Source organism: Rhinoraja longicauda, chromosome 9 (genome assembly GCF_053455715.1).
Source record: "Rhinoraja longicauda isolate Sanriku21f chromosome 9, sRhiLon1.1, whole genome shotgun sequence".
Taxonomy (NCBI): Eukaryota; Metazoa; Chordata; class Chondrichthyes; order Rajiformes; family Arhynchobatidae; genus Rhinoraja; species Rhinoraja longicauda.
The window spans coordinates 63,279,799-63,302,122 of NC_135961.1; the positions used below are offsets into that span (position 1 = coordinate 63,279,799).

The 22,324-nt window shown below is 47.8% G+C and overlaps 1 protein-coding gene across 6 annotated transcripts in view; it reads left to right on the forward strand.

The window, feature by feature from the left end:
• The first annotated feature begins 645 nt into the window (after positions 1-645).
• Positions 646-22,324, forward strand: part of plcb4a (phospholipase C, beta 4a) — a 420,446-nt gene continuing 398,767 nt past the window's right edge. For all 6 annotated transcript variants that reach the window (XM_078405629.1, XM_078405622.1, XM_078405625.1 and 3 more), the window contains exon 1: positions 646-1,319. The gene's annotated coding sequence lies outside the window, so the exon portion shown is untranslated. The remainder of the gene's footprint in view (positions 1,320-22,324) is intronic.

Here is a 22,324-nt window from a genome sequence, read left to right on the forward strand (position 1 = left end):
CTGATCCCTTTAGCCACAAGGGCCACATCTAACTCCCTCTTAAATATAGCCAATGAACTGGCCTCAACTACCTTCTGTGGCAGAGAATTCCACAGACTCACCCCCCCACTCTCTGTGTGAAGAAAGGTGTTCCTCCCATTCAATAAGTTGACTGCAAAAAAAAAAACCAAAAACATTTACTTGCAAATGAGTGGAATATTTTTTTTTAATAAAATTCTAAAATAAACTTTATTCTGATTTAAAAAAAATTTTTTTTTAAATGTGCAAAACAAGAGAACTGTGCAAAAAATATATAAAATACAATCTTGCTGCATTTTCAGCAGTTATAAGTGCATTCATTAAGCGTTGTGTGTTGGGGGAGATGTCGTTAATTGCGGCCGGTGAATTATTGGCACAGCGCTTCAATGGCTTGAAGATAATAATGCAGGAACAATACCTCGGCTGCATACCCATTGCTCCTTGTAATGCAAAGACGTGACGTCCGTATTCCCCCAGCTAACAAGGATCACATGCCGGGCATTCAATTGGCCTTTTTGTTCCACTTCCCATTTCTGCCTGCAAGCTTTGCAGCGACCAGGAGGAGTTTATAGAGAGAGAGAGAGAGCGAGAGAGAGAGAGATTGAATTAACCTTGGTAATGCACGCCTAGCAGAAGCAGCAGTAACAACAGCAGCTGTAGCAACGCTTCTCTACCTCCCTCCCCCTCTCTTTCTCTCTCTCCCCCTCCCCTCTTTCTCTTTATTTTGCTTTTTTTTGTGCAAAAGAAGAGAAAAGAAAACCCTTTTTTCCTCCTCTCTCCCTCCTATCCTTTTCCCTCCTCCTTGCTAGGCTCAGTAAAGCAGCTGGTTATAGTGCTCCTTGCCTTCTCTCTCTCTCTCTCTCCCTCCACCCCTCTCTCCCCGGCTCTAACGAGGCTTTCAGCCCGGGATTGCGAGCTCCTGACCCGGCGTTGTTGCCTGCCTTCCCTCGCTGACTGTCTCTTCCACCTCTGTCTGTTGCCTCCCCTTCTTTTTTTTCCAAATCTTGACACACTGGAAGACAGAAAAGCTACCCTTTCTCATTTATGCTGTAAAAAAAAAAACACCCCAATTTCTGCATGATGTCCTTTTATTTCTTTGCCTGCTTTTATTTGATTTGAGGGAGGGAGGAGGAGAGGAGAAGGGGGGGGTGGGAGAAAGGAGTGCTTTGTAAGGAAGTAAAGTGTCTACATCACAATAACAATGAAGAGGGATGGTTAGAAATCTAAGGTCTGCTGTATTGGAAACAGACAGACACACACATCCAACCCGGTCGCTGGAATACGCCTACCATCCGATTGATGTAAGGAAATTACTTTTTTTCTTTTATTGTTGTTTTAAAAAACAAAAAATGCATCTGTTCATGTTTGTATGTGTGTGTGGTTTTGCTGTTTGAAGCTGTTTTATGGTTATGGGACGCAGGCAAGGTTTTGTTTCTATCTTTGAGCGATTTGTTGTATCATTTTAAAAAAACCAACCCATACATAATATATATATATATATATATATATATATATGTGTGTGTATCAATGCCAAGCCGAAGATAAAACACAAGGGGGGCAGCGCTATCTTGACACGTTCGAAGAAAGCTCCTTGTCTGTTGAATAGGGGAGAAGAAACTACAACACTGGACTGTATCATTTTAATTTCCCTTCTCTCTCTCTCTCTCTCTCTCTCTCTCTCTCTCTCTCTCTCTCCTCTCTCAATCTATACATCAATGCTGTTTCAAGGGCAGTCAGTGTGGTCTGCACCAGACGGTGTGGTATTGACTTATTATCACAAAGCAACAGGGGAGTGGGGAGGAAAAAAATAAATCCCATTTGTTGTGTCCTGGTGCGTTTTGCTTTACACCATAATATTTTGGTTGCACGTAAATCGACTGGAAAGCTGAGCAGATATTTAATTTGCAAGGAAGGGGACTCGCTCGACCGACCCCCCTGCCTGAAACTTCACCTCTTCCTCCTCCTCCAGAGATGCTGCCTGACCCTCTGAGTCGCTCCAGCATTTTTTGTATTTTTGCGTCTTAACCTTCAGATATTTAATGGGACCTCTGTGCCCAAGTTGTCTTGACGACTCCGACTGGGGAGGTGATGGAGTGAGTGAAGTCTGAAGAAGGGTCTCGACCCGAAACGTCATCCATTCTCTCTCTCTCTCTCTCTCTCTCTCTCTCTCTCTCTCCCCCCTAGATGCTGCCTGACCTGCTGAGTTACTCCAGCATTTTGTGATACCAATCGAAGGTATTTATTCACAAAATGCTGGAGTAACTCAGCAGGCCAGGCAACATCTCGGGAGAGAAGGAATGGGTGACGTTTCGGGTCGAGACCCTTCTTCACCTTGCTTTGCATGCAATATGGTTGTGTTTTTAAACCAAACAAAAAAACCCCCAAAATTGTTTTGTCATTAACGATTTTTAAAATAAGAAACTGGCTGGCACAGCGTGTGTAGGCAGGAAGTGGTTTAAACCCAAGACAGACAGGAAAATGCTGGAGTAACTCAGCGGGTCAGGGCAGCATCTCTGGAGAGAAGGAATGGGTGACGTTTCGGGGGGCGAGACCCTTCTTCAGACTGAGAGTCAGGGGAGCGGGAGATTCATATGGCAAATGACATCCCTCGTTTGGTGCAAAAACCTACTTGGCTGATATAGTGTGATTGTGATAAATAAGGAAGTGTAAAGTGTGAAAGCAGGTCAGAAATGTGTGGTGCAAGCAGTACTTTGGCTTGCGGTTGCTGAGGTGCCCCTCAACGTTGATATTCGGACGGCTGTTTGTTGATCTAGCATTACTGCCTTCTTCACTGTGGCCCCCTGATACCTGGCCTCCTTAAAACCTACATTATCCTTGAGCCGCATCCACTTTGATGTCTCTTCTTCACGCCTTGCCCTTCCATATCTCTGTGTCTCCCTCTCCCCTGACTCTCGTATCTGAAGGAGGGTCTTGACCTGAAACGTCACCCATTCCTTCTCTCCAGAGACCCTGTCCGTCCCGCTGAGGTACTCTGGCATTTTGTGTCTACCTTCCTTCAAACCTTTCTATTTTTCAGTATCCCAGGCAAAGCTAGCATTAGGAGCATTTTGTTTTTTAATCTGCTTCCCCCCCCCACCCCCCCCAGAATTTTGCACCATTAGTCACAAAGTAAAATAAGGTAGACACAAAGTGCTGGAGTAACTCGGCGGGACAGGCAACATCTGCGGAGAAAAAGGGTGGCTGAGGTTTCGGGTCGGGACCCTTCTTCAGACTGAAAGTAGAGATGGGGAAAGGGGTTGGGGGGGGGGGGGGGGGGAGAGGGGAGAGAGAAATGGAGGTGGGAAAAGGCCAGAACAAAGCAGGGCGGGCCACAGATGACCAAGGAAGGGGAGAGCCCACAAAGGCCCATTGTTGGCTGGGGAAGAGGTGACAATGAGAGGGAATAGAGGGATGCGAACAGTGGAACTAGTAGGATGACTAGGGTGCGTGTGGTGGGAGGGGGGGGAGAGGGAGGAGAGAGGGAGGAGAGAGGGAGGGAGGAGGGAGGGAGGAGAGAGGGAGGAGAGAGGGAGGAGAGAGGGAGGAGAGAGGGAGGAGAGAGGGAGGAGAGAGGGAGGAGAGAGGGGGAATGCAGTGAAATGGGGTTACCATCCGACCTGTTATGTGTAGGAAGGAACTGCAGATGCTGGTTTGCACAGAAGATAGACACAAAAACTGGAGGGCAATGGAAGTTGGAGAAATCAATATTCATACCACTGGGTTGTAACTCAGCAGGTCAGGCAGCATCTCTGGAGAGAAGGAATGGGTGACGTTTCGGATCGAGACTGACAAAAAGGGTCTCGACTCAAAACATCACCCAATCCTTCTATCCAGAGATATACTGCCTGTCCCCGCTAAGTTACTCCAGCATTTGTGTCTATCTGCAGTTCCTACCCAAAAGTCCCTACTTAAAATCACCTTTTTTTTTGAGAAAAAAAAAATTGCAACATTACGAAAGATGCATTTCAAGTCATTTGCTTTTTCCCTAAGTCTGCATACTTTGCTGCCTTGATTTTATATATTTAAAAAGAAATCTGAGATTTAAGATAAGTTGTAGGAAAATACCTTGTAGTTGGATTCGCCGCATTTAGAAATGAGTGCTGTTCATGAGATAGACACAATGTGCTGTAGTGTCTGTCTCAGGTACCACTGTCACAGGCTGTGTGATCTCCCAGCTGCCAAACACTAACTCCCCGGCCCACTCCCACACTGAACTTTCTGTCCTGGGCCTCTTCCACTGCAATTTAGAGGAACAGCACCTTATATTTCGCTCGAGCAGCTTACAACCCGGTGGTATGAAAATTGATTTCTGTAACTTCAAGTAACCCTTGCATTCCCTCTCTCCATCCCTCCCCCCACCTTAAACATACCAGAGTCTCATTGTCTGTAACTCGTTTTCACCTAGCCACAGCTTAACAATGGCCCGTTTCCTTTATCGTTGTCACTTTTTTTGCATATCTTTCATTCATTTGTTCTACGTCTCTCTCTACACCACGGTCTAGATCTCTCGTTTATCTGACCCAGGGTATCGACCCGAATGCCACCTATTCCTTTTCTCCAGGGATGCTGCCTGACCCGCTGAGTTACTCCAGCATTTTATTTCAATAGATGAATGTTGACTTCCCTAAAGTCTGAGGCTGTGACCTCTGGTCTTAGACTCTCCCACCGGTGGAAACATCCTCTCCACATCCCACTCTATCCAGGCCTTTCACTATTCTGTACCTTTCAATGAGGTCCCCCCTCATTCTTCTAAACTCCAGCGAGTACAGGCCCAGTGCCCACAAACGCCCATCTTAGGTTAACCTACTCATTCCTGGGATCATTCTTGTAAACCACCTCTGGACCCTCTCCAGACCCAGCACATCCTTCCTTCGGATATTGCTAACCGTATGTGGTCCGACCAGAGCCTCAGCATTACATCCCTGTTTGTGTACACCGGCCCTCTTGAAATAAATGCTGCCATTGGGTTCGCTTTCGTCCCGCGAAGTGTTGCCCCTCTCCTCGCCCGCCCCCCCCCCCCCCCCCCCCCCCAGCTTTCGTGCCCTGGTGAGGAGGGATGGTGCCTCCAGCAGCCAGCCTCGAGGGTGCGGAATGCGAGACTCCCTCCTTCGGTTCTTCTTGCCGACCCTTTGTCCCGCGTCTTCCCGCCCCCGCGTCCCCCGCGCGACTGCTGACCAATCTCCGCGGCAGAGGTCGAAGAGATTGCAGCAGTGGTCCACTCCAACAGACTGGACTTGATGCCCTCGTTAAAGAGAAGCAACTTCTCGCATACAGTTCGATCTGTCACAGGACTTGTGAATTGTGGCAAAATCACATTTCGTCTGTTTTTCCTCAAAATCCTGTTGCTCTCAAAAACCAGCCTGTACCAAAATGGAGTTTGACCGGCAAACCAATTCACTTTGTAGTAAGAGTTATTTTTCGATTAAATTGCTATTAGATCTATTAGGGTGTGAGCTGTCGGAGAGGTTGAGCAGGCTGGGTCTCTATTCCATGGAGCGCAGGAGGATGAGGGGGGATCTTGTAGAGGTGTACAAAATCATGAGAGGAATAGATCGGGTAGACGCACAGAATCTCTTGCCCAGAGTAGTGGAATCGAGGACCAGAGGACATAGGTTCAAGGTGAAGGGGAAAAGACTGAATAAGAATCCGACGGGTAACGTTTTCACAACAGAGGGTGGTGGGTGTATAATAAGAAAATAACTGCAGATGTTGGTACAAATCGAAGGTATTTATTTCACAAAATGCTGGAGTAACTCAGCAGATCAGGCAGCATCTCGGGACAGAAGGAATAGGTGACGTTTCGGGTCGAGACCCTTCTTCAGACTCTATGGAACGAGCTGCCAGAGGAGGTGGTTGAGGCTGGGACTATCCCATCGTTTAAGAAACAGTTGGACAGGTGCATGGTTAGGACAGGTTTGGAGGGTTATGGACCAAGCGCAGGCAGGTGGGACTAGGGTAGCTGGGACATTGTTGGCCGGTGTAGGCGAGTTGGGCTGAAGGGCCTGTTTCCACACTGTATCACTCTAGGACTCAATCTTTAACTGGGCAATCATAATATTTTATTTGTGTGCTTGTAAATTACACTTAAAACGCACAACTCTGATATTTTCAGTTCAACCGCTATTCAGCCTGATAGTGGTAACTAGATTACCCTAAAACAGAGATGCATAAATGATATAAATAAATAATGATTATTATAAATTTGTGAACCACCGTCTGGGATTCCCTGCAATAACAAGGAACTGCAGATGCTGGTTTATACCAAAGATAGACTCAAAATGCTGGAATAATTCGGGCGGTCACGGTGGCCCAGCGGTAGAGTTGCTGCCTTACAGTGAATGCAGCGCCGGAGACCCTGGTTCGATCCCGACTACGGGTGCTGTCTGTACGGAGTTTGCACGTTCTCCCCGTGACTTGCGTGGGTTTCCTCCGAGATCTTCGGTTTCCTCCCCTCCCTTGCCTCTCCAAGCCCCACCTTACTAAAAGCCCGTTTACCAATCCCACAGTTCGCACTGATGTATCTCTCTCTGACTCTCACAGCCCCTAGACAATAATCGGCCTATCTGGGAACCTCACTGCATGAGGTCCTCTGTTGTCAGCCCAGATTTGTCCTGTGTTTTTTTTTCCCCACTCCCCCTTCCCTCGCCCACCATCTCACCCCTCCCGCCAACAATCATTCTGAAGAAGAATCCCGACCCGAAACATCACCGATCCATGTTCTCCAGAGATGCTGCCTGACCCGCTGAGTTACTCCAGCACTCTGTGAAACAACACCTATCCATGTTCTCCTGAGATGCTGCCTGACCCGCTGAGTTACTCCAGCACTCTGTGAAACGTCACCCTATCCACGTTCTCCAGAGATGCTGCCTGACCCGCTGAGTTACCCCAGCACTCTGTATCATGTCACCTATCCATGTTCTCCAGAGATGCTGCCTGACCCGCTGAGTTACTCCAGCACTCTGTAAAACGTTACCTATCCACGTTCTCCACAGATGCTGCCTGACCCGCTGAGTTACCCCAGCACTTTGCGTCCACCTTTGGGCAAGGGTGTGGGGCGGTGCTGTCGGTGAGGAATGAAATAGAATTTTGTTTCCATCGTTGGTTGTCTGTATATTTTGTGTCAATCTTTTTTCTTTTTGATGTTTTCAAGAGAGAGTTAGATTTAGCTCTTTGGTCTAACGGAATAAAGGGGTATGGGGAGAAAGCAGGAATGGGGTACTGGTTCGGGATGATCAGCCATGATCACATTGAATGGCGGTGCTGGTTGGAAGGGCCGAATGGCCTACTCCTGCACCTTTCTTCTATGTATTTTCTATGTATTTCTCCAGAAGTGCCAGCTGCAGGTAACAGTCCTTCTTGAAGCTTAACCTCGCAGTGCAGACACAGGCCCTTCGGCCCAACTTGTTTATGCTGACCACGTTTTATAACCAAGCGCATTTGCCTGCTTTTTCAACCTTGTACCTGAACTAATGTACTTTAAGCATCATCATTTGTACCCCCCACATCGTCCCCTGGCAGCGCATTCCAAATACACACAGTACCTTTAGCTTAGGAAGGAACTGCAGATGCTGGTTTAAAACGAAGATTGACTCAAAGAGCTGGAGTAACTCGGGTGGACGGGCAGCATCTCTGGAGAGAAGGAACAGGTGACGCTTCGGGTTGAGACCATTCTTCAGACGTTGCGTCTGAAGCACCTTTAGTTTAGTTTAGAGATAATGCCCGGGTACAAGCCCTTCGGCCCACCGAGTCTGTGCCAACCAGTGATTCCCCCTAAGTTGTGTAGGACAGTAACATTGTTTAATGTCCTTACACAAACTAAGGACAATTTACAATTTTATCGCAACAATTAACCAACCTGCAAACCTGTACGTCTTTGGAATGTGGGGGGAAACTGGATCACCTGGTGAAAACTCACACAGGTCACGGGGAGAACGTACAAACTTCGTACGGACAGCGCCCATAGTCGGGATCGAACCCGGGTCTCCGGCGCTGCGAGGCAGCAACTCTACGGCGGCACGGTGGCGCAGCGGCAGAGTTGCTGCCTTACAGCGAATGCAGCGCCGGAGACTCGGGTTCGATCCTGACTACGGGCGCCGTCTGTACGGAGTTTGTACGTTCTCCCCGTGACCTGCGTGGGTTTTCTCCGAGATTTTCGGTTTCCTCCCACACTACAAAAACGTACAGGTATGTAGGTTAATTGGCTGGGCAAATGCAAAAATTGTCCCTAGTGGGTGTAGGATAGTGTTAGTGTGCGGGGATCGCTGGGTGGCACGGATCCGGTGGGCCAAAGGGCCTGTTTCTGCGCTGTATCTCTAAATAAAAATACCGCTGCACTTGTTTCTCGAAACCCCGTTTCATCTTGATTACAATTTATTGGGTATAATAAATACCGAAAAGCCTTTTTGAGAAGGCCCCGCTCCTTCAACGTCTGCAGTGTGACGCTGCAGATGTTCTACCAATCGGTGGCGGCCAGTGCCAACTTCTTCGCTGCCGTGCGCCGGTGCAGCAGGGCGAAGGCCGCGGACGCCAACACGATCAACAAACTCATGAGGAAGGCTGGCTCCGTCCTGGGGGCGGAGTTGGATTCACGGGAGGGGGTCTTGGAGGGGAGGATGCTCCTCAAACTGCGGAGCATCCTGGACAATACAGCTCACCCCCTCCGTGACACACTGGTCAATCTGAGGAGCACCTTCAGCAACAGACTGGTCCCACCGAGATGGAGCACAGAACGAACGCCACAGGAGATCCTTCTTCCCCGTGGCTATCAAACTGTGCAACTCCTCCCCCTTCTGTCGTGGGGTAGACTGAGACTGACTCCCTTCCCCCCCCACCCACCCCCCAATCAATTTTTGCACACCCCCCCCACTCCTTTCCACTCGTCACTTTAATGTCACGCTTCATGTATCTTGTTGTGTTTTTATGACTGTTGGCAGATCAATTTCCCTCCTGGATCAATAAAGCTCTATCGTATCGTAACTAGGTAGGATAGTTATCTCAAAACTTTCAGCAGCAAATAGGATAACCACAGGATGTTTAATCTACCGCATTGAACATTCATCGGCAATTATGTTAGCTTGAAGCAAATTATTCATAACCGAATTAAACATGCGAGTGTACGGCCTTCTCAGAAACGGAGTCTATTTCGCAGTGAATGCATCAAGAGATGCCTGCTTATTTGCAAAGCAAACTATCCACCCGTGTGTGTTTTGTAAGTGCTCCTTTTTCTGTCTCTTTTTATTCATTAAAATTCATTTATTGGGTAATTTTGTGCAGCGGAGGTTGACATTTTTGTTGTTGATTGTTACTGGTGTCAACGATCGCGGGGAGCGAGCTCACGCAAGTGATGAAAGGCCTGGTTAGAGTGGATGTGGAGTGGACCAGAGGCCATAGCCTGAGAATAAAAAGACGTACTTTTGGAGAGGAGTTGAGGAGGAATTTCTTTCGTGAATCTGTGGAATTCATTGCCACAGACGGCCGTGGAGGCCACCTTTTGGTATTTTTAAGGTGGAAATTGAGAGATTCTTGATTAGTACGGGGTGTCAGGGGTAATGGGGAGAACGGGGTCAGGAGGGAGAGATAGATCAACTGTGATTTAATGGCGGAGGAGGCTCGATGGGCCGAGTGGCCTAATTCTTCTATCACTGATAAACCTATGAAAATTTACTTGTGCGCTTTTATAACTTGGATTTAAGTGCAGGACACATTTTTGATTGAAACTCTCTTTTTAGGGATACGAGTCCACCACCGATTTTCCGGCACCCCTCGGTTCCAGAGTTGTTCTGGATTATCCGTTTTGCCAGACCAGCAGAGGTCACGGCCTTGAGGGTGGGGGTCACGGCCCATCAAGTCTACTCCGCCATTCAATCATGGCTGATCTATCTCTCCCTCCCAACCCCATTCTCCTGCCTTCTTCCCATCAACCCTGACACCCGTACTAAATTAGTAAGTCGATGGATATTTTTTAAGGCAATAGATAAATAGATTCTTGATTAGTACTACCAATCAAGAATCTATTTATCTGTGCCTTAAAAATATCCATTGACTTGGCCTCCACAGCCTTCTGCGGCAATGGATTCCAAACAGATTCACCGCCTAATTGACCTTGAGAAGGTGGCGGTGAGCTGCTGCCTTCCTTTGTGGTCTGGGGCGACATTGAAACGTTCCCTCACGAGAGCACAGTCCTGATCGTACCTCCGCTCAGTCTGCCTTGGCCTACACGATCTCCCGGTGGTCAAACATTTTAACTCCCTGTCCCTTTCCCACACGGACCTTCCTGTCCTGGGTCTCCTCCACTGTCAGAGTGAGGCCATTAGAAGAACGCCACCTCATATTTTGCGTGGGCAGCTTGCAACCCAGCGGTATGAATTTTAATTTCTCTTAATTTCAAGTAACCCTTGCATTCTCTCTCTCTCTCTCTCCCCGTCCCTCCCCCCCCTCATCCTAGTTGGCCTGCTGGTTCCACTGTTAGCACCCATATGTCAGGGGTTACGGGGAGTGGGAAGGAGAATGGGGTTAGGAGGGAGAGATAGATCAGCCGTGATTGAATGGCGGCATGGACTCGATGGGCCGAAAGGCCTAAATCTGCTGTGTCTCTAAACGAACACACGAGGGACAATTTGCACTTGTACCAAGCCAATTAACGTACAAACTTTTACGTCTTTGGAGTGTGGGAGGACACCAAAGGTCTCGGAGAAAACCCACGCAGGTCACGGGGAGAACGTACAAACTCCGTGCAGACAGCACCCGTAGTCGGGATCGAACCCGGGTCTCCGGCGCTGCACCACAGTGACACATTTCCCCTCATCCCCTTTCTAATGGTTATTTGGCTTTGTTAAAATATATATTTAATTTGTTACTCGTGTGTGGGATCGTGTGAGTGTACGGGGATCGCTGGTCGGCGTGGGGTCGCTGGGCTGGTAGGCCTGTTTCCTTGCTGTATCTCTCGAGTAAAGTGTATCTTCCAATTTCTCCGAGAAAGAATGCTCTTGGAATGAGTCACTGCCTTTGTTGATAGGTTGTCATGGCAGAAGCTGTTATCTTATCTGCACTTTTTGATAATGGTTCTAATGGTTGATGTAGCCAAAACACTGCTCCACAATGGCAGAGCGCCGCGTCTTTAGTTTAGAGATACAGCGCGGAAACAGGCCCTTTCGGCCCACCGGGTCCGCGCCGACCAGCGGTCCCTGCGCACTAACACTAGGGACTAGTTGTCCACTAGGGACAATTTTTACATTTACCAAGCCAATTAACCTACAAACTTGTACGTCTTTGGAGTGTGGGAGGAAACCGAAGATCGCGGAGAAAACCCACGCAGGTCACGGGGAGAACGTACAAACTCCGTACAGACAGCGCCCGTGGTCAGGATTGAACCCAGGATTTCTTTAGTCAGAGGTTGGTGAATCTGTGGAATTCTTTGCCACAGAAGGCTGTGGAGGCCAAGTCAGTGGATATTTCTAAGGCAGAGATAGATAGATTCTTGATTAGTACGGGTGTCAGAGGTTGTGGGGAGAAGGCAGGAGAAGGATGAGGGGGAGAGAGGGACAAAAGTTTAGGGGTAACATGAGGGGTAACTTCTTTACTCAGGGGGTTGTGGCTGTATGGAATGGGCTTCCGGTGGAAGTGGTGGAGGCTGGCTCGATTTTATTATTTAAGAGTAAATTGGATAGGTATATGGATAAGAGGGGATTAGAGGGTTATGGTCTGAGTGCAGGTAGATGAGACTAGGTCAGGGAGAGTGGTCGGCGTGGACTGGTAGGGCCGGACAGGCCTGTTTCCGTGCTGTAGTTGTTATATGGTTATATGGAGAGTTAGATCAGCCACAATTGAATGGCAGAGCAGACTCGATGGGCTGAATGGCCTAATTCTACTCCTATCCCTTATGATCTTTTGACCTTATGCTGCCTGTCCCGCTGAGTTACTCCGGCTTTTTGTGTCTATCTTCGGTTTAAACCAGCATCTGCAGTTCCTTCCCACACATATATCTTTATACCTATAATTAAAAAAACATAATTTTGCTTTCTAGGGAGAGAAGATGAGAGCAATAGGCAAATAATTCAATCCAGAACTGCCAGGCTGCTGTTAATTATACACTGAGTCTGTGTTTGTAAGTATATTGTGCACTTCTATGGAGCAGATGTAAGACTTTAGCGTTGCTTCCAACTACAGCCACCTCTTAATGGAGTAAAATGTCCCTTGACGGACACATTTGGCATAAAACTAAGCCACGTTTTGGCAAGAGTAGGAAGGAACTGCAGGTGCTGGTTTACACCAAAGATAGACGCAAAATGCCGGAGTAACTCGGCGGGTCAGGCAGCATCCCTGCTGTCCGTCCCGATGCGTTACTCCAGCATTTTGTGTCTCGTCCACATATCAGCACGGTACTGTTGATAATCAGGTTCTTGTTCTTCTTCGGGAAAACAGACTTTAAGGAACTTTAGTATAAGAAAATAACTGCAGATGCTGGTACAAATCGAAGGTATTTATTCACAAAATGCTGGAGTAACTCAGCAGGTCAGGCAGCATCTCGGGAGAGAAGGAATGGGTGACGAGAGACACAGCGAGGAAACAGGCCCTTCAGCCCACTGAGTCCATGCCGGCCAGCGATCCCTGCACAGTAACACTCTTCTACACGAGGGACAATTTACATTTCCACCAAAGCCAATTCACCTACGAACCTGTACGTCTTTGGAGTGTGGGTGGAGACCGAAGATCTCAGAGAAGACCCACGCAGGTCACGCGGAGAACGTACAAACTCCGTACAGACAGCGCCCGTAGTCAGGATCAAACCCGGGTGTCTGGCACTGTGAGGCAGTATCTCTACCGCTGCGCCACCATGCCACCCAAATTAGCATTAGTATATGTGTATTTTTGTATGTGTGTATGACAAAGACATTGCCCGTAAAAAGTCTATGTAGTTCAGAGGTTGTGGTGGTCTAGAGGCTGATGGGTGTGCGGAAGAAGCTGTTCCTGAGGAGTTTGCACGGAGAAGAAGCCTGCACGGAGTTTGTACGTTCTCCCCGTGACCTGCGTGGGTTTTCTCTGAGATCTCCGGTTTCCTCCCACGCTCCAAAGACGTGCGGGTTTGTAGGTTAATTTGCTTGGTAAATGTTTTTTTTTTTAAATTGTCCCTAGTGTGTGTAGGATAGTGTTAGTGTGTGGGGATCGCTGGGCGGCGCGGACTCAGTGAGCATGAAGGCCCTGTTTCCGCGCTGTTTCACTAAGCTAAAGAGGTTGAATGATGGTTGGAGATGGGCTGGAGAAAGATATGAATCGAAAACAACGAGGAGGATTTTTTGCCGCTGTTGATAAGTTTGAGAAATGAAAGGTGGATTTATTCTGTGACAATATTATTTGTGTGAATACAAAAATCAATGTCCCCAAGTCTATAAAGTTTGGAGCTTATTTGGAGGCTGTGGCGTTCAATCACATGATGATTGTCGGGAATAAGCTGTTCTTGAACCTGGACGTGACTGTTTTCCGACTCCTATATCTCGCGGTAGGAGCGAAATGGAGTGCTGGCTTTACCTTGCACTAAATGTTATTCTCTTGTGCTGTACCGTGAATGTACTGGAATACACCAAGGCTCGATTGGTATCACGCATTGTCTTTCTGCTGACCGGGCAGCACGCAACAAAGGCTTTTCACCGGACGTCTGTCAATAGACTAGACTGAGAACTGGGAAATAAGGGTAGACACAATGCTGGAGTAACTCAGCGGGTCAGGCGGCATCTCGGGAGAGAAGGAATGGGTGACATTTTGGGTCGAGACCCTTCTTCAGACTGCAGCATTTTGTGTCTACCTTCAATTTGAACCAGCGTTTGGAGTTATTTTCCTACACTGAGAAATGAGAGTGTGGCCAGTGTGGCGTGGGTCAGGAGGGAGAGATAGATCGACCATGATTGAATGGCGGAGTGGACTTGAAGGGCCACAAGGCCTAGTTCTACTCCTATCACATGACTTTCATGGTCTCTGATGACGCTGGTGATATCTCTTCCCCCTAGTGTGGGGGCTGTAGAAATCTATACATAGGAAAATAACTGCAAATGCTGGTTTGAATCGAAGGTAGACACAATATGCTGGAGTAACTCAGCGGGTCAGGCGGCATCTCGGGTGAGAAGGAACGGGTGACGTTTCGGGCCGAGACCCTTCTTCAGACAGAGAGTCACCCATTCCTTCTCTCCCGAGATGCTTGCTGCCTGACCCGCTGAGTTGCTCCGGCATTTTGTGTCCACCACTGGAAATGTCTGTTGGATATGATTGACTTTTTCTAAGTGAGATGACACTTGGAGATCTGGTCGAGTGAGGGATGCTGTTTATGTTATTCCCTGGCTTGTATCCTCGTTGAAGTTAAAGTGCGTCTTTGAACAAACCCTTTTATTCTGACTTAGAAACATCAGGCTGCCTGGGATGCCAGTGTAATTGTGGCCACCGTGCCTGGATTAATCCAGTGCAAGTTTTCAAATCGAAAGTCATCATAATTGTTCCAGTTCATTGCTGAAATAGCTCATAGATAGCAGTGTGCAGACATGTATTTATTTTGAATTCAACATATGAATGTCTGCGAGATATTTTCTGGGAATGGTATTTGGTCTAATTCCCTTCACCAAAGTCTGCATGCCAGGTGTTCCCAACACTTTCCAGAGGTGGGATTCCTGCCCAGTTATTTTCTTTCTTCTCAGGAGGCCATTTCCCCCGTTGAGTCAATGCCAGCTCAAGGTGTCACAGAGAGTCATAGAGTCATACAGCGTGGAAACAGGCCCTTCGGCCCAACTTGCCCACACCGGCCAACAATGTCCCAGCTACACCAGTCCCACCTGCCTGCGTTTGGTCCACACCCCTCCAAACTTGTCCTCTCCAAATCTGTTTCTTAAACGATGGGATAGTCCCAGCCTCAACTACCTCCTCTGGCAGCTCGTTCCATACAACCACCACCCCTTTGGGGTGAAAAGGTTACCCCTCAGATTCCTATTAAATCTTTTCCCCTTCACCGTGAACCAAAGATACTAGAGGAACAAGATGGACCACTCGACCCTAAAAACCGTAGCCATTTTAGTAGGCAGAAACTTTTAGTAGGCAGAAACTTGCAGAAACATTTAAAAAGAAAAATAACAAAAATCTGTGAATTGATAGATGAGATATATTCTGCATTTTGGTTTGATTTAGAGATACAGCGCGGAAACAGGCCCTTCGGCCCACCGAGTCCGCACCGCCCAGCGATCCCCGCACATTAACACTATCCTACACACACTAGGGACAATTTTTTGTTTACATTTACCCAGTCAATTAACCTACAAACCTGTACGTCTTTGGAGTGTGGGAGGAAACCGAAGATCTCGGAGAAAACCCACGCAGGTCACGGGGAGAAAGTACAAACTCCGTACAGACGGCGCCCGTAGTCAGGATCGAACCCGGGTCTTCGGCGCTGCATTCGCTGTAAGGCAGCAACTCTACCGCCGCGCCACCGTGCCGCCCGTGCTGCGCCACTGTTCCCCCCCCCCAAAACACTGATTACACTGTGAGAGGCAAAACGGACGGCGGGTTTTGCTTACTAAAATGGCGGACGTTACGCTCCTTTGCGTACCACACTTCAGTATAGGCGATTTCAACGGAGTGGTCCATCTTGTTCCTTTAAGTATCTTTGCCGTGAACCTATGTCCTCTGGTCCTCGCTTCCCCGACTCTGGGCATCTATCCGATCTATTCCCCTCAAATTGTCTGGGAATGATATTTTCTGGGTATGGTATTTGGTCTAATTCCCTTCACCACTGTCTGCCCGCCAGATGTTCCCGACACTTGCCAGGGATGGGATTCCTGCTCAGTTATTTATTTATTTATTTATTTCATTCTCACTACAACGTGCTAGGGGGCCATTCGGCCCAAAGATAGACACAAAATGCTGGAGTAACTCGGCAGGACAGGCAGCATCTCTGGAGAGAAGGAATGGGTGACGTTTCGGGTCGAGACCCTTCTTGAGTCAAAGGTAGACACAAAATGCTGGAGTAACTCAGCGGGTCAGGCAGCATCTCGGGAGAGAAGGAATGGGTGACGTTTCGGGTCCTTCTCTCCCGAGATGCTGCCTGACCCGCTGAGTTACTCCAACATTTTGTGTCTACATTCGATTTTAAACCAGCATAAGCAGGTTTTTTTTCCTACCCTTAAGTTTGTTGGGTTAATGCCAGCTCAAGGGGTCACAGGCCCTTCGTCTCAAATTGCCTTCACTTACCAACATGTCCCATCTGCTTGCATTTGGCCCATAAGCCTCTAAACCCATCCTATCCTATCCCCTCACCTTAAACCTATGTCCTCTGGTTCTCGACTCTCCACTGGACAAGAGACTCTGTGCGTCGACCGGATCTATTCCTCCCATGATTTTGTAAGCCACTATAACATCACCCCTCATCCTCCTGCGCTCCAAGGAATAGAGTCCCAGCCTGCTCAACCTCTCCCTGTAGCTCGGTCCTGGCAACATCCTCATAAATCTTCCTTGCGCCCTTTCCAGCTTGACAACATCTTTTGCGTAACGTGGTGACCAAAACTGAACACAACCCTCTAAACGCGGCCTCCCCAACATCTTATACAACTGCAACATGACGTCTGTAAAAATTGTAAATTGTATCTAGTGTGTAGGATAATGCTAGTATGTGGGGATCACTGTGGACTCTGTGGGCCAAAGGGCTTTTTTCCACACTGTCTCTCTCTCAATAAAACTAAGTGAAGCTTTGGCACCTGTGGAGAGGGAAACAGGAAACTTCACAGGTTCGAGATACTTTGTCGGCTTCTGCGATTCTTCAGGCTTCCAATGTAGTGGTCTTGAGTGGAGAAGGACGAGGTGGGACCCCGTTGAAACTTACCGCATAGTGAAAGGTCTGGATAGAGTGGATGTGGGGAGGATTTATTTCCACTAGTGGGAGAGTCTAGGACCAGAGGGCACAGCCTCAGAATTCAAGGACGTAGCTTTAGGAAGGAGATGGGGAGGGGTTTCTTTAGTCAGAGGGTGGTCAATCTCTGGAATTCTTTGCCACCGACGGCCGTGGAGGCCGTGAATGGGTATTTTCAAGGCGGAGATTGGCGGCGTTCTTGATTAGTACGGGGGGTTATGGGGAGAAGGTAGGGGAATGGGGTTGAGAGAAAAAGATATATCGGCCATGATTGAATGGCGGAGTAGACTTGATGGGCCGAATGGCCTAATTCTTCTCCTACAACGTATGAACGCCTGTGGGGGGCTGTGCACTGGGGACCCCAAACCATTGCTGAGCTACGACTGGTTAGCACGCAACAAAAAGCTTTTCAGAAGATTGAGGGGGGATCTTATAGAAACGTACAAAATTCTTAAGGGGTTGGACAGGCTAGATGCAGGAAGATTGTTCCCGATGTTGGGGAAGTCCAGAACAAGGGGTCACAGTTTAAGGATAAGGGGGAAGTCTTTTAGGACCGAGATGAGAAAGTTTTTTTCCCCACACAGAGAGTGGTGAATCTGTGGAATTCTCTGCCACAGAAGGTGGTTGAGGCCAGTTCATTGGCTATATTTAAGAGGGAGTTAGATGTGGCCCTTGTGGCTAAAGGGATCAGGGGGTATGGAGAGAAGGCAGGTACGGGATACTGAGTTGGATGATCAGCCATGATCATATTGAATGGCGGTGCAGGCTCGAAGTGCCGAATGGCCTACTCCTGCACCTATTTTCTATGTTTCTATGTTTCACTGTTCCTCGGTCGGTGCACATGACAACAAACACATTTCTCTGAGGCGAGAAATACATGGTGAGATGAGCAAGTTTGCCGATGAGACTAAAAGAGGGTGGTATTGTCGATGGTGAAGACGGTTGTCACAAAATTGCAGCGGGATCTCGATCGCTTGGGGTGCAGAGTTGCTCGGTATTGTTGCTCATCAGCTCTGGCTCTGCAGTGCACAGTTCCATGGACAAAATGTAGAAACGAAGGAACTGCAGATGCTGTTTTAAATACACAAAGTGCTGGAGTCACTCAACCGGCCAGGCAGCATCTCCATGGACAAAACTGGACCTACTGACGTCGTGTTCACCAGTGACAGGAGCAGAGTTGGACCTTGTACACACTAGAATTTAGAAGTATAAGAAAATAACTGCAGATGCTGGTACAAATCGATTTACTCACAAAATGCTGGAGTAACTCAGCAGGTCAGGCATTCCTTCTCTCCCGAGGTGCTGCCTGTGACCTGCTGAGTTACTCCAGCATTCTGGAATTTAGAAGGATGAGAGGGGATCTTATCGAAACGTATAAGATTATTAAGGGGTTGGACACGTTGGAGGCAGGAAACATGTTCCCAATGTTGGGGGAGTCCAGAACCAGGGGCCACAGTTTAAGAATAAGGGGTAGGCCATTTAGAACGGAGATGAGGAAAAACTTTTTCAGTCAGAGAGTTGTGAATCTGTGGAATTCTCTGCCTCGGAAGGCAGTGGAGGCCAATTATCTGAATGCATTCAAGAGAGAGCTAGATAGAGCTCTTAAGGATAGCGGAGTCAGGGGGTATGGGGAGAAGGCAGGAACGGGGTACTGATTGAGAATGATCAGCCATGATCACATTGAATGGTGGTGCTGGCTCGAAGGGCCAAATGGCCTCCTCCTGCACCTGTTGTCTATTGTTTATTCGGCCTGTCAAGTCTCCCCTGTCATTAAACCACAGCTGGTCTATCTCTCCCTCCTAACCCCCATTCTCCTGCCTTCTCCTCATAATCCCAACACCCGTACTAATCAAAAATGTATCTTATCTCTCCCTTAAAAGTATCAATTGACTTGGCCTCCACAGCCGTCTGTGGCAACGAATTCTGCTTCTGCTAAAATGGAACCTGTTTATTATGCAGGGACTGACGCTTCGATTGCAACAAAGAAGGTGAATAAATGCATGAGGGAGAAATAAATAAAATATACTTCTGGATCTCGGGAGATATTATCTGCCGAGCATGAACATGGTCACAGATACATTTTCCAAAACATCCTGCCTCCCTGATAAAGCCCCAGATTACCTGCATTAAAATATATTGTTTATCCTGGTGCAATTTCCTGGATTTTTTTGTTGGTCAGGGTTGAGCTATTTGTCAGATTAAAAGCATTTGGAATGATCTTAAGCGGAGCTCACTAGACAGTTCCGTGTAAGAAAATAACTGCAGATGCTGGTACAAATCGAAGGTATTTATTCACAAAATGCTGGAGTAACTCAGCGGGTCAGGCAGCATCTCAGGAGAGAAGGAATGGGTGACGTTTCGGGTCGAGACCCTTCTTCAGACTGATGTCATGGGGGCGGGACAAAGGAAGGATATAGGTGACAGGAAGATAGAGGGAGATCTGGTAAGGAGGAGGGGAAGAGAGGGACAGAGGAACTATCTAAAGTTGGAGAAGTCGATGTTCACTAGACAGTTCTGTATCATCACTTGCTCTGTGTAGGTAGGAAGTGCAGATGCTGTTTTAAACCAAAGACAGACGTACATAATGATGGAGTGACTCAGCCGGGCAGGCAGCATCTCCGGAGGGAAGGAATGGGTGACGTTTCGGTTCGAGACCCTTCTTCAGACTCGGTCTTCAGTCTGAAGAAGGGTCTCGACCCGAAGCGTCACCTATTCCATCTCTCCAGAGAAGCTGCCTGTCCCGCTGAGTTACTCCAGCGCATCGTGTCAAACATTTGGTGCAAGGTAAAGTCCGATTGAAAGATAATCCCAGGGTCTCCAATGAGGTAGATGGGAGGTCAAGCTGGTGAGAGGACGGTCTGTTGCCTGACAGAAGAAATGGGATATGGGGAGAACAATCTTTCACCCAGAGAGTTGTGAATCTGTGGAATTCTCTGCCACAGGAGGCAGTGGAGGCCGATTCACTGGATGTATTCAAGAGAGAGTTAGATATAGCTCTTGGGGCTAGCGGAATTAAAGGATATGGGGAGAAAGCAGGAACCGGGTACTAGTTTTGGATGATCAGCCATGATCAATTTGAATGGAGGTGCTGGCTCGAAGGGCCGAATAGCCTCCTCCTGCACCTATTTTCTGTGTTTCTATGAATCTGGACAATGGATTCCTGCATTAGTGTGATGACCTTGTTTGGCTGTTCCTCCTTCAGAAGTGGGTAACCTTTTCCCCATGCACTTCCTCCTGCCAAACTCTTACCCGCACAGTTCTCTAACCAGTCACAAGCTCTTTATTATTATTTACAATATTTATATCCCAGACTGTAAAACAAAATGATTCATGACATCAACTGTGAATGTGTCTGAAACATTTTTTTAAAATGAGATTCATGTGTAGGAAGGAACTGCAGATGCTGGTTTAAACTGAAGATAGGCACAAAAAGCTGGAGTAACACAGCGGGACAGGCAGCATTTCTGGAGAGAAGGAATGGTCGAGATGTCTGAAGAAGGGTCTCGACCCGAAATGTCACCCATTCCTTCTCTCCTGAGATGCTGCCTGTCCCGCTGAGTTACTCCAGCAATTTGTGTCTATTTACGAGATTAATGTCCGCGCAAAGCAAGTTCCATGATGATCGGGGCTGTTATCTACAGTTCATCACACTTGCACTGATCAGTCTGAAGAAGGGTCTCGACCCGAAATGCTACCCATTCCTTCTCTCCTGAGATGCTGCCTGACCCGCTGAGTTACTCCAGCTTTTTGTGATACACTTACAAGTTGGTTGCCCCTGAATTTATTGGCTGAGCTTTTTCAGTTTTGACTGCAGATCAATTATAGAAGCAAATAATATTTTGCGCTGAGCTGCCAGGACCCGAGGTTCCTGAGCTAAAGGGGACAATTGATCAGGCCAGGAACTTGTTCCTGGAAGTGCAGGAGGATGAGGGATGATCTCATAGAGGTGTACAGTACAAAATCATGGGTGGAACTGAAAGAGTGAGTCCAGTCTTTTACCCACAGTAGAGGAATCCAGAATTAGAGGACATAGGTGAGAAAGGCATAATTTAAGGACAATAGACAATAGGTGCAGGAGGAGGCCATTCGTCCGTTTGAACCAGCAACGCAATTCAATGTGATCATGGCTGATCATCCACAATCAGTACCCCGTTCCTGCCCTCTCCCCATACCCCCTGACTCCGCTATCCTTAAGGTCATAAGTGATAGGAGCAGAATTAGGCCATTCGGCCCCTCATGTCTACTCCGCCATTCAATCATGGCTGACCTATCTCTCCCTCCTGACCCCATTCTCCTGCTTTCTCTCCATGACGTCTGACCCCCGTACTAATCAATTTAATGGGAACCTGAGGGACAAATTCTTCACGAAGAAGATGGCTGGGTTGATGAATCGAGTTGCCAGAAGAGGTAGGTATGGTGGAGAAGGCAGGAGAATGGGGCTGTGGAGGCCAGGCCAGTGGAAATATTTAAGGCAGAGATAGATAGATAGATTCTTGATCAGTACGGGTGTCAGGGGTTCTTAGGAGGGGGAGATTGATCAGCCATGATTGAATGGCGGAGTAGACTTGATGGCCTGGATGGCCTAATTCTGCTCATCGTGGGGTCAAGCAGCACGGTAACAGGCCCTCCAATATCAGTACCCCTTTCCTGCTTTTTCCCCATATCCCTTGATTCCGTTAGCCCCAAGAGCTGTATCTAACTCTCTCTTGAAAACATCCGGTGAATCGGCCTCCACTGCCCTCTGTGGCAGAGAATTCCACAGATGCACAACACTCTGGGTGAAAAAGTTTTTCCTCGTCTCAGTCCTAAATGGCCTACCCCTTATTCTTAAACTGTGTGACCCCTGGTTCTGGACTCCCCAACATTGGGGGATAGAGTCTCCTGAATGGCAGAACAGGTTTGTGGAGCTGATTGTTTAGTTTTCTGCATCGTTTTTCTGCCAAGTAATGTGAGTGTGACCGACTATGCTGGTCTGTTTCCAAACAAGGGATGCCACTATCAGTTGCATCAGTGAAAATCCCATTTAGTTTAAATTGCCTAGCAATTTAAAATTTTTGCCCCTTTTCATTTGCTTTAGACTGAAGCTAATGTGGCCCTTGCATTTGCAGCTCTATTGAAAGGCTGTAAATCAGCAAGCAATATTTTAAACGCACTAAAGTTTGCACTCCGGGCTTTTAACATTCATATATTGCATGTATTTTTTTTTTCCTTATTGAACCCAGCTGTCTATTTTATGTGCCCGGTAATGACTTTGTTTGATATCAGAATCAACTGGATTAAAAATAGAAACATGAGGTTTTCGGCTGGGGTCTCCTCACTAATAATGTCAGTAATCGGGCGGCCAGCCAGCGGTAGAGTTGCTGCCTCACAGCGCCAGAGACCCAGGTTCCATCCCAACTGCTGGAGCTGCCTGTACGGAGTTTGTACATT